Genomic DNA, 14,270 nt, shown 5'->3' on the forward strand with positions numbered 1-14,270 from the left:
CACTGGCCAAATTCTGTGCCAATAGTAAAAATAGTCAATAGTAAAGCTCCTATTGATTTGAGTAGGAGTAAGGTTACACCAATGCTGAGTGCTTTTGTTAATATCACCATTAAGGTATATGGCCTCTGAATTTTACCTAATAATAAAATAAAAGAATGTCTAGATCTGATTCCGTAACTATGTTGTTAAAAGTTAATTATTTTTATAGCTCAGTGCTATCGACTAGTAACCCCATTTAAAGTTCCATATTGTTACAAAGGCAGAATCTATCAAGCTGTGAACCAGTAAAAGAAGCCAATATAGTTAAAGAGAAGCCAACTAGATATTTTATTTGTACACATGTGAACAGGGTGATGTTTTTACATTGACAGTGCCCATGGAGAAGACTAGAAATCCACAGAGAGCCCGGGGCATGTAGAGAAGCATCTTGGAATACCCTCGTCACATAGAGAAAAAGACAAAAGCAAGTCAATAATTATCTTTGGATGCTGGCAACTCTCATATTAAAGAAGAAACAAAGACCAATTTATCAGCTCTCCCGACTACTAACCAGAACAAAGACACTATTGACATGCAAGTGCATATTTGCAATTTCTTTATGATGAAACGTACACCGGGTTTTATATGGAGATATAGAAGAACTAGATATTCAAAGCATTGTACCATCCTATGTATAGCTCCCCCATCATCTTCTTTATTATTTGTAGTATGCTAGCTCCTAGAAGCCCCAGATGCAATTGGGGCCCCATTGTGCTAGGTGCTGTACAACACACAGAGTAAGAAATAGTTCCTGCCCTAAAAAATTACAACATAAATAGAAAAGACAGATAAAGGATGGGAGAGGAAACAGGGCCACAGATAGGTGAAGTGACTTGCTAAGGTCATTAAGTAGATGAGTGGCAGAGCTGACATTAGAATCCAGATCTCCTGAGTTCTGAGATGCCTGCTTCATTACACTACACTGCTTCCTCCACAGTCTGGTCTTTGATAATCCTTCTGCTTATAGCCTAGTTATGGATGCCCACTCCGGTGCAGGATGATGTTTAGTATGTGGTACAGCACTGGATTGTTAGATGGAGGAATTGGTGAAGTCATGGTTGCATAACCACATACAGGTAAGACTGAACTGGGAAGTGGAGAGGCCAGTCCCAGACAAGAGAACTAGAACTGAGTAATTCACAGTGAATAATATATGTGATTAAATTAGCTTATCTGTCTGGTTGCAGAATTCTGGCAGCAGATTTTTTCAATGTTACTGAAGTTGTTACTGAAAAATACTCAGACATTTGGCTACTCTGTGAATGCTATTCACTATGGCCTCAGTTCTGGAAAACACTGAAGCATGTGCTTAAGCCACTGCAACTCACACCAAGCACGTGCTTAAGTCTCATTGATCCTTATATGATATAACAAAAGTTATTAATAGCTCAGATGCACCCTGATTCAGGAAAGCATCAGAAAGCATTCTTAACTTTAAGCACATCCTTAAGCATGATCACACAGACGCATTTCCCCTGTAGTTAATGGCAGAGAATCAAAACCACATTTATACCCACGTTAAACAAAAGGTAGTTCTGGTCCTTCCCCTTAAAAAGAAAAATTAATGTGCTTATGGAGATGGAAATAAGATGGCTAAAAATTAATAACTAAATATTTGTGGATTATTTAGATATTCATCCATTTGGCATTATTCACCCAACTCTGAAGAGAACACAGATGCATGAACTGATTGATGGACTTGTGGTAAATGAATTAGCTCTGAGCCAGAGGGAACAAAAGAGTAGCTGGGATCAGTTGTATATGGGAATTTTTGTTTTTAATTGGGAAGGAATAACAGGAAGACTTGTTTCACATGTAAGGCCTGTTTTCAGCTTTACCTGAAATGATAAAAAGCCTCCATTTTGGAGCTCACAGATACAGAGCTAATAGGGCTTTTGCGAAGAGTAGCATTCTCCAGAAACATTTTTCAGAGGCATTTTACTTCACAGGGGTTTTGTCTACAGAGACATCGTTCTTCCCCAGAGGCTGATTGGCTTAGTAAAGGCATTGAATTACAATATAATAGTTTTGATTGTTTTAAAGGTATATCCTATGATGTGTGGCACATTTCTGCATGAAATATACTCTACAGCACAGAACAGTCATATTTTCAGGACTGCCTAATTTAACCTCCCCGCAGGGCTTAACCAGGTTTCTAACTAGCTAAATGTGATCGAAATACTTAACTTCCCAGAGTTTGTAGAGGGTTTGGTGTGGCCAGTTATAGAACTATGAGCCACTCAAAGCAGCCATATCTAATTTGTGTTCCAATTCCACCCTCCCGCCCATCACATTTTAAGTAGACTCCTAGCCAGGTGTTTGGTCCAGCCCCATCGCTACATAATTTAAAATAAAATTAATTTTAGCAATAAAAGCAATAAAGTTAAGGGCTGGACCAAAGGTTTGGAGACCTGAGTTACATTGGGCTAAATCAAATGGCCCAGGCAGAGAGTGATTGTGAAGCTAGTACACTTCCTGTTAGGAGTGCTGGTGGATACTAAAAACTCTTTAATTATTTTATAAATTTATTAATTAAAGTCCCTTTGGTGTATATACTAAAGTGTTTTCTATCTACCAATCTAGTACTCTGAACCAATCAGACTGAAAAGTTCTTTGTAGGTAGGTTGAACCTTAGTGTGTCCCTCAAATGCTGGAGTGCATAGACACCAATGAATTCACTTATCTTCACTCCCTTGAGCTTTGACCAGATATCTAGAAAGGAACCCTTAGCAATTAATAAAGGATGCCTGTTACTATAAGCATGTGTTGTAATGAATAAGTTGGTGTAAATGAGGAAGGTGACTTCTAATCTAAATACATTCTCTGATGGATAAAGGGTATTTGTTATTGCCAATGTTTTCAGTGATTTATGAAATAATGACTCATTGAAAGATGTTTTTAAACGCATGTGTTGCCACAGATGTTATTAGTAATAATGACTAGGTTAGAAATTCCTTTAGCTTATCAGTCATGTGAATGGAGGCACCACAAAAGAAATGTTGTAAGTAATTAGGGAAACAGATATTGAAACAGAACACATTGGGATCAATGGTGGGAAAGGAAAAGTTCTTTCCCATGAAGGAATTGTTTTTATCCTAAACTGGTATATAAGGGATGTGTTTTGGAAAGTTAGTTGAAGTGAAACAAGCTGCCTTCTCTTTCCCTTTTAGAGGGTTTGGTAAAGTATACTTATATTTCTGTATTCTATATAGTATATTAAATATTGGTTATCTTACTTAAATAAAATTTCACTTGAGTTTATTGATTGACATCATATCTTATTAAATCCAAACACAACAGGCATTACATACAACAAGACATTTATAATGTGCAACAACCCCCTTATTGAACCTGCTAACTTGTGGACAATGCTATACACTGTTGTGTGTCAGTGAACAGCAACCTATTACTTGGCTATCTACATATATGCAAACATGTCTTTTTATAGTTACTTTTGTGGGAGCGCTCATCCAAACACTTCTGTGAAGCTAATGATGATGACATGGGCAGGGCCGGCTCCTCTTGGAGGGAAGGACCTGCCGCCCAATTGCTGCGGCTTTTTTTTGGGGGGGGTCCAGTTGGGGTGGCAAAAACACTGGAGCCGGCCCTGGACATGGGCCTTAGGAGAAATGCATCCTTCCACCTTCCAAGTCAACTGCCCCTGGCTCCTCCAAAGGGGCACAAGGGATGGGATAAAAATCCTTTTGTGCCCTCTGCCCACCTTACACATCCTTGCAGGGCTGGACATCCCCTAACCCCAAATTTCTATTATCTATTTAAATCTGTTTCATTTGCCGTTCAGGTACAGGGCTTTGGCCAGGAAGTTCCAAATCCCTATTTACTTCCCACTCTTCAGTTATCACTTATTCATCTCCCAGTACATGCTGAGTCACTTCAGGCAGCTCTAGATAAGGACCAGCTCAGCAAGTCACAAAAAGACGCAATGATTCCGAAACTAACCCAGAGGAAAAATCAAATCAGTAGCAGAGTGATACTTACTCACTTATTTCTGTGTACATCAGTGTTAAACATGATCTTTTGGCCTGCTGCATTTTCTAGGCACTTTCTCCTTTTCGTTGTATCCTACTTATGGAAAATTAACAAAGAGAAAAATGTCTAGAGTAAAGAAATTGAACAAAACCATTAATCTTCTTTATGGAGCCTTTTAAAAATAAAATCTATATTTTTCCTTGAACTATGGTTAACATGTTTTCTTCTTCTTTAACAAAGCTCTTGGTTCTACTTTATGATTTCAGCTATTCGCTAAGGCTTTACCTAAGGAAAATATTTAAACATATGCTTAAATGGCAGCATTTAAGAACATGCTTAACTTGTACTTAAGTCCCGTTGACTTCTGTGGCCACTGGGCAACAGATTTCTTTCCATTTTGTAGCTCCAGTCTATAAATCACAAACAATGGTCTGTCTCAGAGTGTTGCCTGCCTGTTTGGAGCAACAACATACCAATCAACTAATCCAGGATCTAAAATACCACTTTTCCTGCTGACACTTAAAGGGCCAAGAACTGCTTCCTCCATTAGATCAGATAAATGTGCTGGATACAAAGGACTCTAGAGGAGGAGATTCTCCTCTCATTCTCCTCTCCGCAGAAAGGGCATCACATCAAACAGTCATTTCTCAACTCCACTGAAGAAAGGGTATTTCATAGATATAGATTTGATAAACCAACCATTCATAATCTCTGTCAGGATCAAATTACCAGGATGAGCCATACCCTGTCTGTAAAAATCAATAACTGCAGCCTTAGGCTTCCAAGCTACAGAAGCTTTTCAGATCACAATACAAGATTACAATAGGCATTAGCCAGACAGCTATATGCTATATTTACAATTGCAAATTGGCTCTTACATCAGGTCGTCAATATTTGTCATTTAATTCACTCATTTATTTTCCCCTCATGAAGAATAAAATTCCTGCTAATGTGGGAAAACGACACTGCTGGAAAAAAGAGCCCAAACAAACATATGCACGCATAGCACTACAAAGTTGGTGTGAATTTATACTTGTACTGTGCCTGACTCCAGCCACATTCACGTGCTTCTTTCACTTTCTGTGCTGGGTTTTCAAAGCTACCTACTTGATTTGGACACCTGGTCCCCATGGTGTTCAAATCCCTTAGGCAGCATTGACAATCTCAGCCTCTATTTCTCTAAGAGTAGGAATCATTTTGACAGAGGAAAAATGCAGAGACCTTTGCTTGGTTAAGGTGCTGCAGAATCACCCAGTATGTGTGCATACACATAGGTCAGACTTTCTTAAAGAAAAAAGTCACCACACTCCATATTGCCCTGAGGACCCCTGACCACATGCAATGTGTAAACTGCTCCTTTTCCAATACTTAGCTGTTACCCCTCTCTTTCGCCTGCCTCCCTTTGGCAAAATTAGAATTGGATTTCACCCACCCAGTTCAGCAGAAGAGAAATTCTGTTTGGCTTAATGAATGTTTTATACAGCAAGGTGATAAAAGTATTTCTCACTGTCATATTGCCTTTTATGGGTCTTTGTCACACATTTGGGTGTTGGCAGGTTAGGACTGGAAACCTAAAAGCAGCCTTGCTTCCATGAAAACCAGAATAAGAACATAAACAGAAACTAATAATCAGTGTACTTTCTGTGTTCAAATGAAATGAAAGTAAAAATGAAAGTAAGCAGCGTAAATGAGGAAACGAGTTAATTGTACCATTCCCCTCTTCCAATTTTAGCAATCTATAGTAATACTGATATTGCAGAAAAGGCCATTTTAAAAAAATCTGCTTAATAGTCTCTAAATTTCTTCACTGATCTTTCTGCCAATGCAACCATACTAATGTCACAAATACTCTTTATTCAACAAAGCCAGATTGAATCCTTCTCCCTTTATATTGCATTTTAATTAACAGCGCAAAGAAAAAGATCCTTACTGACAAAACAGAAACAGAACTAAATAAATCATTCATTGTCAAATTCTTGTCAAGGCCAACTTAGTGTCAGCAAAAACAGAGAGCAAACAGGGAAGAGAAAAGAACAATATTTAAAGTTCCTTGGGCATATTCTTTTCAGAACTCCTCAGATTTCCCAGAGGTGTGTGATATTGCGATGGTAAATGCAGTGGTATCAGACCAAATACTTAAAACTGACAGACACTCAAAGGGGCGGACTGATTGCCAGTACCCATTACAACAGGGCACACCCTTCACACCTGTCTTCCTCTGTACACACACAGAGGATTTGAAGACTCTCTGCTTATAAACACCACAGTGTGGTTTATTTACAGAGTTCCCCTGTCAGCTTTACAGCATCATGTAGCACCTTATCTACAATAGCCCCCTAAATCAAGGATAGAAGAGGTAACAAATCTCTCCCAGGATTAATTCTGAAATTCTAACACTCTCTGATTCTCTCTTCCCCATGGGCCTTTCTTCCTGTGCCTTTCTTACTTTCTAGGCGAGTGGGTTATAATTATCCTCCCAGCTCTCTCAGCCAACCCCAGTCTTATCAATTAGGCACAGCTATCATTGTGAGGTTTACGCCCAGACAACGATTTAGAGATGCAGTGACTAAAATGCTAGTTCAGCTGTTGTTGCCCATCACTCTGTCACACCCACATAGCATAGTTTGTTGGAAACTGCTTTTTAGGTTTCCGAATTGTAATTTTTAGCTTATTCTACTTTCAGGCCAAGGTAACACATTTAATTTGACCATATTGTTTAAGTATTTGACAGCCATGTAGGAAATGCTAGAGAAGATATTGTTACTCTTTTTCAAAACAAAAGTGTTACATTGAATGGGACCCTCTCTCTTTTACAGAGCTGGAATTGTAAAGGATGGTTTGAAAAACCTTTAGAAAGGTGATCATTTTCTATTACGTTTTATAAGACACTTTCCACTAGGGTAATATAAGTGTGACCTGAACCAAAAGAGGAAAAAACATATTAGAACCAAAGCTAGTTCTATGGACATGGGTGAAACATTGGAAAGGGTTCAGAAAAGGGGTACAAAAAAAATTCAAGGTCTGGAAATCCTGTCTTATACTGAAGAGTTTAGGAAATTCTATGTAGCTTATCGAAAAGAATATTTGTAGTATATAAGTACCTACATGGGAAGAAGATTTCTGATAACAAGGGCTCTTTAATCTATCAGAAAAAGGCATAACAAACCCCAAAGGCTGGAAGGTGAAGCTAGACAAATTCAGGTTAACAAGATGTATCTTTCTTACAGTGATGACAATCAACTACTGGAACAACTTACCAAGGCAACTCCATCACTTGAAGTATTTAAATCAAGATAGGGTATTGTTCTAAAAATTATAGTCTAGCTCAACCACAAAGTAGGGGCTTCATGCAGAAATTACTAAGTGACATTTTTTGGCATGTGTTATACAGGAGTTTAGGCTAGATCATCATAATAGTCCCTTGTGGACTCCAAATCTATGAATGTGGTGATGGCCAATGCATCAGCTAGGCCGCCTCCACCAACTTCATGACAGTGGGTCTATCCCCAGTGCAAGGACCCCATTTATGACCAGTTTTCATCAACTTTGCATTGGTCCAAAGTAGATGTAGCGGACTAGAGAATATGAACCCATGTCTCTAAAAGGTCTGCATGCAGCTGGGGATCCCAGGCCCTCATTATGAAAGCCACAACCACTTACCAGAAATGACCTTGCCTCCTGAATATACAGGAAAGAATACAACTTCAGTAGGTGATGGTACCCCCTTCCTGAGAATGACTAAGGGACCACTTACAGTGGCTAGAGAGTTCAGAACACATGAAAGGAAAGCAGGAGCTACGCAGCAAATTCTCATTCACACAGCAGCACAGCTAGATTATCCAAATAATCCCTCATGGACTTTAAATGTATGAATGTGGTGAAGGCCAGTGCATCAGTGCTGAGACACTCTGGGCCAGATTATCAATTGCACCCAAGCAGAGTAGAGTGTACACGGCACAGCCTATAAATTCGGACAGAGCTAACCCATCCCATTTACACAGGCAGAATTTTTTGAAAGGGTAGTAGAAGAACATGAACAGAAGATTAATGACCTGATTCAAGAAAAAAAAGAAGTGTGTCACTCCCTCCCCTCCCCTCTCTGAGGAAATGAAATGTTTAAAAAGAAGCCACATATAAATCTAAGCAACGCGAATGACAAGAAGGGAAGGGGGGAGAGACCAGACGCTTTTATCAGATTCTCATGTTAATTTCCTCCAATGCTGATTGTATCTTACGCTAGTTAGGGTACACACAACTTTTCACCAGCAATAGGCTGTACAAAGGACTACATAATCAACAATCTGCCAGGGCTTAAAATGGCTTTAAAGAAAAGTCATTTCCCAGTAGTGTAATATCCTAAGGACACCATCTTGCAAACACACACAAGTGACTTTACAAACAAGTAGTCCCCTTGAATTCAATTGGACTACTCACATGTGTAAGTGACTGTAGGATCAGGGTCTTAGTTTTGTAGCATAGTTTGGGGCTTTGAGAGTTTAATACATTTATGAACTCCCTTTACTAGGAACTGAATCACCCCCAAGTCCTTTCTTTATTTCTCTAGCTCTGCACCGGCAATATAACCAAGACCACTTTAAACCTTACATTCTGTTTATAAATTATACACACAAACACTATGCTAAAAGGACATTAAGGTTGTTTACAGTGTCACTGTAGCTGTGTCAGTCCCGGAATATTAGAGACACAAGGTGGGCGAGGCAATATCTTTTATTATTTATCTTTTAACTTTTAATTTATTTTAACTTCTGTTGGTGAGAGAGAGATGATAAACAATCTGTTCCACTTCGCATTTAACTGTGATGCTCGGCGTACCTGTCCCAGACCTGAAGATGAGCACAGTATGGCTCGAAAGATTGTGTCTCTCACCAACAAAAGTTGGTCCAATAAAAGATATTACCTCACCCACCTTGCCTCTCTATTATTAAGGTTGCAAAGGCAAGCACTCAAAATTTGAGAAATGCCAGAATTAAGGTTGCCTGTGCCACCAGCTCTGCATATCACGTAGCATGTTGGACTGGGAATCTCTATGACTAGAAGTACCAGACTTTTCTCAAAGTTGTTTGGTCAATTTCCATTGTGAAGAAAAGGGAAGTTTGATTTGATTTGCAATGTAAAATGAGTTAAACTTCAGAACAATTTTGCATAGGGGAAAGCATTTACTGACAGCAATTGTGCACAATTTTCATGCTGCAAAAGTTCATTCCAGTTGGGCAATCATGATTTATGAATTTATCATTCTTTCCCCATTAAACATTGAAGATCAGCCTCCCCCTTTCCGCTGAGTATATTGATCCAATCTCTCTAAAGTATTCAGATAGAGCTACTGCATCTGCAGTCCATTAAAGAATTCATTTAATATGACAGTTGGTCTAAACAAACTTCATGGAAAGTCTGGTAATCTCAGGCTAATTTATATTTAATAGCAATATTCCCTTCAGTCTTAACTGCATATTTCTCTATTTCTGATTTATTTGGAAACAAATGATAAATATTAGCTTAGTTATTTTCTAACTACGGTATGAATATCAGCCCGTTTTTTCCTTTCCACTGTGTATCTGCTCCTTGGAAAGTTGTTGATGGTCCAAGAATGGCTTTCACAATCCACATGTGCTTATATTTGTAACTACGATAATTATGACTTGCTGGAAGAGTTTTGTTGCAGGTAAAATTTACTGTGTTACTATTGGCTCAATTTGGGGCTGGCCTACATCCCCCTACAGGGCTGCTATAGTACACCCATCCAGGGGTTACCCAATGCCCTTGGCATTCTGGCCACACCCCCTCTTTACCTCCGACATGATTCCTATGCCAGGGCATTTCAAAGGGGTTAGATCACAGCTCAGGATTCAGTCCTACACCTTTTAGCTACTGCAGCTGTTTAACTCCATGGCATCTTTAAGGATATAGTCTCATCCTAGTTATATTAGACCTTATAACATCTTGTTTTGTTGAATTCCACCTTCTGCCCAACAAGCAGTTGCTATATATAAATGGGAATGCTGGCTTTAAACCTTTTTAGTAAGAGACATCTTAACCTCATCCTTATTCCTGTTTGACAACGGAGTACATTGAAAGAGGAGAAAATGAATAGACGATCAGTTTGTGCCAATCAGAAATAACACAATACTTTCTTATCTTAGAGGTTTCAATTTGAGGCGGTCCAGAGGGGCTGTAGATAAAAATCAGGAAAAATGGAAACTTCCTCCACCACATGCTACACACACAACTAAGATTAATTATAACAGCAAAAAAGAAAAGAGTAACAGGAAATGGAGAAATCATAAGGGACAACTGCAAAGCACCATCGCACCAGAAACTAATTTACACACAAGCAAAATAGGATTCTGACACAGTAATGTTGCTAATGCACTGAGAGGGAACACAAGGAGCATATCACAGATAGGGCTATTGGCTGGTCTGGTGCCTAGACCAGACTTTTTGTTTTGGGGGCTGAATAAAAAAAAATCTAATCTGTTCTGTTTGAATTTAAACAGATTTTTCTCATTTCCCCACCACCACCAAAATTTAAAAAAAAAAACCTCTAAATCTTCTGGCAAAATATTTGTTTGTTTGTTTTTGGTTTGTTTGACATCATTTTTGGGTGTCTTTCATCTTTTTTTTTTAAATAAGCAAAAGTTTTCAAAAAGTTTTCAGAATGACTTCTATTATAGCTACCAGGACCATTGGACCTCTTCAGACCTTGTTTAGCCAATTTAGTTTACCATCACAATTGGTGAGTGACAACGGATTTCAGTTCTGTTCAAAAGAATTTCAAAAGTTCCTAGCTTCAAATGGAATAAAGCATATACATTCTGCTCCTTAACACCATGCTGCAGATGAATTAGCAGAACATTTAAGAATGCCTTAAGAGCTAACAAGTCTATTTTGAGTCACCAACAGAAACTGGACAATTTCTTCCTTGTCTACAGGAACACACCACATGCTAATACTCAGGAGTTACCTGTAACTCTTTTCTTGAAGCAATCTTTGTGGAGCTATTGAGACCTGCGATGGCCTCATGTTGCCTCATGTGAAGCCAAATCCCAAGCTATGAAAATTGATACATGTGAGACCAGTCATCTTTCTTTTAAAGTCAAAGACTTAGTGAGGGCTCACAGCTAATGGATACCTGGAGACATTGTAAAATGCTTGGGGCCTGTTTTGTTCATTGTAAAACTATCCAATGGTATTTTATGGAAATAATATATGGATCAGCTGTAGCCTCAACAAGTACCAAGTCCAGGGATATTCCAGTAGGGCTTTCTGTTCCTCCAATGGAACCTCCTTCCATTAAAACTCCTAATTTTGATAACTTGGTGGAAGAAAATTTGGTACCAGATCCAGTAGATTCCATATCAGATGAAGCTGATTCCTTACCACCAACTGTTCCTATTGTTCAGGACACTGCCACACCTCCATCACCACGTAACCCCAAAAAAGTGTGAAAACCAGTTGTGCTCTTCAATGTATAAATTGTTTAGTTAATGAGTTGCTGATCAATCTAATTCTAATCCAGGGTAGAATAATCCCTTGCAATTTAAGAGTTTGTAGTAGTGGACCCACATCTTTTAGTTAGGTTATATAGCATTTTATAAAGTAGTCATGTAAATGATAATATATATATATAAATTTAAATTATATATATATATAATTTATATATATATATATAATATAATATAATATATATATATTATATATATATATAATCATTTACATGACTACTTTATATGGAAAAAAATTAAAGTAGGGTTGAGGAATGTGATTCTTGTCATTTAAAATATTTGAGCATTACACCCTCCCTAGTGAAAAGCCTCACTTTCACGTCAATTTCTGTTTTGCAGCCAGAACATTAAAGTCTCTGCAGCAGCCACCTGTGCTTCTATCAGCTCTCCCTGTGTCTATTGCCTTCCCTGCTGGGTCCAAATATAACACCCGAAAATAGAAAAGTACACAGGTGAGTTTTGAAATTAGATTTGTATTGCTTTGTAATGATTGGCCAGATAAGTCATATGGATTTTTTTTCATTCCTGGATTGGATGAGCATGCAAATACATTTGGCACCACTACTGGTATATTAAAATTTCAAAATTGGTTTCTGCAGCAGTTCTACATACAATTTTAGAATTCACTTTCCATAAACATTGGCAAAATGTAAAAACATCACACAAATGCTCATGAAAAGGGGATGCAGAAGGGATATTAGCATGACAAAAACAAATTCATTAAAAATGTAAGTGAATGCTTTTTTGCAGCATTTACTCAGCTTCTGTAGTTTCTCTTTTGTAGCAGGACTTTCTGTACTGCTATTATAGTCACCTCAGTAGTTAGTAAGGAGAACAGCTATCTCCAATTCAGCACAGGTCAAGTGTGAAAACTAGTAACCTGAAGAAGTGAGGGTATTTGCCAATGATCAGTCCCCTGGGACATATTATAATTCAATGAGAAAAAGGGTCATATCCTTCACTCTCAATATATAGCCGATAGAGGGACAGGAATTAAGGACCTGAGGATTATGATATCTTTACATTGGTACTAACTTAGTATTCAGGCAGTCCCACTGAAATCAACAGGACTGCCTGAGGTGTAAGATATTTCCCAACGTGTGTAAGAGTATCACTATCTGCCTTTAGATGTTTTCCTGCAATCTTTCTCCACCCTCACCCTCATTTAAGGGTAGTTTAACAGGTAGCCATTTTATAAATGTCTGCAAATGACAGACCTCTGTTCATGCACACAGCAATAACACTGTAAAGGTGAAAAGAATTATTTTGGTCTAATACTTAATTTTACGAAGGACTAAATCTGTACCATATAGTACCTAACAGCATTATAAATAAGCAGTAAAGTTCACATAAAATGTTATAACTTGGTTTCAAAGGTTGCAGTGAGTCCTTTTCTATGTCCTGAGAGGACTGCTCATTAAATCTACCTAATTAGGATATTTCTATCTAGATACATAATGCATAATGTACCTCATACATGGCACACAGCTTGGTTTCTAAAACTAGCTTTAATTCTGAATTCCATGAATAGCACTTGTGACAAGGAGTAAAACTGGATATAGCTGTCTTGGCTATTTTGTTTGATTAAGTTTATGGAAGAAAATGTTATTTTCACACAGCAAATAGAAATTCTCATTTTAAAGGCTTGCCATAAATAATGCATGAGGTATTAACTGGATGTGTCCAGGAAAGGAACTCAAATACTGGGACCTGAATATTCAAGTTAGCTTAGGGGCATGAAGGATACCCACTTTTGCTTAAAGCCATGCCACCATGATCTAAGCTCATCAGGTTTCCTTGCACTCATTCTTGTAACCTGGGTGTCATCTTCAACTCAGATCTCTCTCTGGATCCTCACATCCAGGCTTGCAGATTAGTTCTGCATCGCATCCCTCAGATACAGCCTTTTCTATTCAGCCACATAGCCAAAACTCCCATCCAGGCTCTCATCTCATAGCTCAATTACTGCCACATCCTTTTCAATGGCCTTGACAAATACAATTTTGCCCAACTCATATCCATTCCGAATGGTGCTGCAAAGATCACCTTCCTTTCCCATAACTTTGACTGTGTCACCCCGCTCCTTGCATCCCTCCACTGGCTCGCTCTTCTTTATTTTACAAACACAAGCTGCTTATTTTCACTTTCAAGGCCCTTCACCACAACCTATGCCCACCTTACCTATCAGCTCTCATTCAGTAGTGGAAGTTCAACTCCCGCCTCCAACTAGCCCATGATGCCAGTCCCCCTTGTCCACTTGTTACATTTTAAGACAAGGAAAAATCAGATGCTAAATTTATGTTGGTGATTCAGGAGAGAGATTTTCATACAGGCTTACCATTGGTTTATCTCTAGTCCACAGAAGTCAATGGTTAAATTTCCATTGCAGATCTAAATGCTCCCATTGAAGTAAGTCGATTCTGAAAAAAAAAAATTCTCTCACCAAAAACAAAATTTCCTCTCAGGGCCATGCTACATGAGAGAGTTGCAGCAGAGGTTCTGCGCATGTAATCGTGATATATCTGGCGTTACCCTCATGACTAGGAACATTAACTTTGGTGTGCTGACCATATTTGCCATTTGGATAATTCCATTCTTGCTTCCCAGATTCCTTCTAAATTTCCATGTGGATAAAGCATTTTTTCTCGCTTCCTTTGTAGTTTGTGTGTGTAGTTTAACATGTCGTGTTTTCCTCAGCAATGTCTGCACTAAAGGGGA

The 14,270-nt window shown here is 38.5% G+C and overlaps 1 long non-coding RNA gene across 1 annotated transcript; it reads right to left on the reverse strand.

Annotated features, from left to right (window-relative positions):
• Positions 1-315: 315 nt before the first annotated feature.
• On the reverse strand, positions 316-13,953 carry LOC120408336. Its single transcript, XR_005600623.1, has 3 exons — positions 13,891-13,953; positions 4,039-4,122; positions 316-437 (listed from the first exon to the last, which is right to left on the reverse strand). It is a non-coding gene; the product is annotated as an uncharacterized LOC120408336 (long non-coding RNA).
• Between the last annotated feature and the right edge of the window lie 317 nt (positions 13,954-14,270).

Source organism: Mauremys reevesii, linkage group 6 (genome assembly GCF_016161935.1).
Source record: "Mauremys reevesii isolate NIE-2019 linkage group 6, ASM1616193v1, whole genome shotgun sequence".
In the NCBI taxonomy this organism is placed as follows: domain Eukaryota; kingdom Metazoa; phylum Chordata; order Testudines; family Geoemydidae; genus Mauremys; species Mauremys reevesii.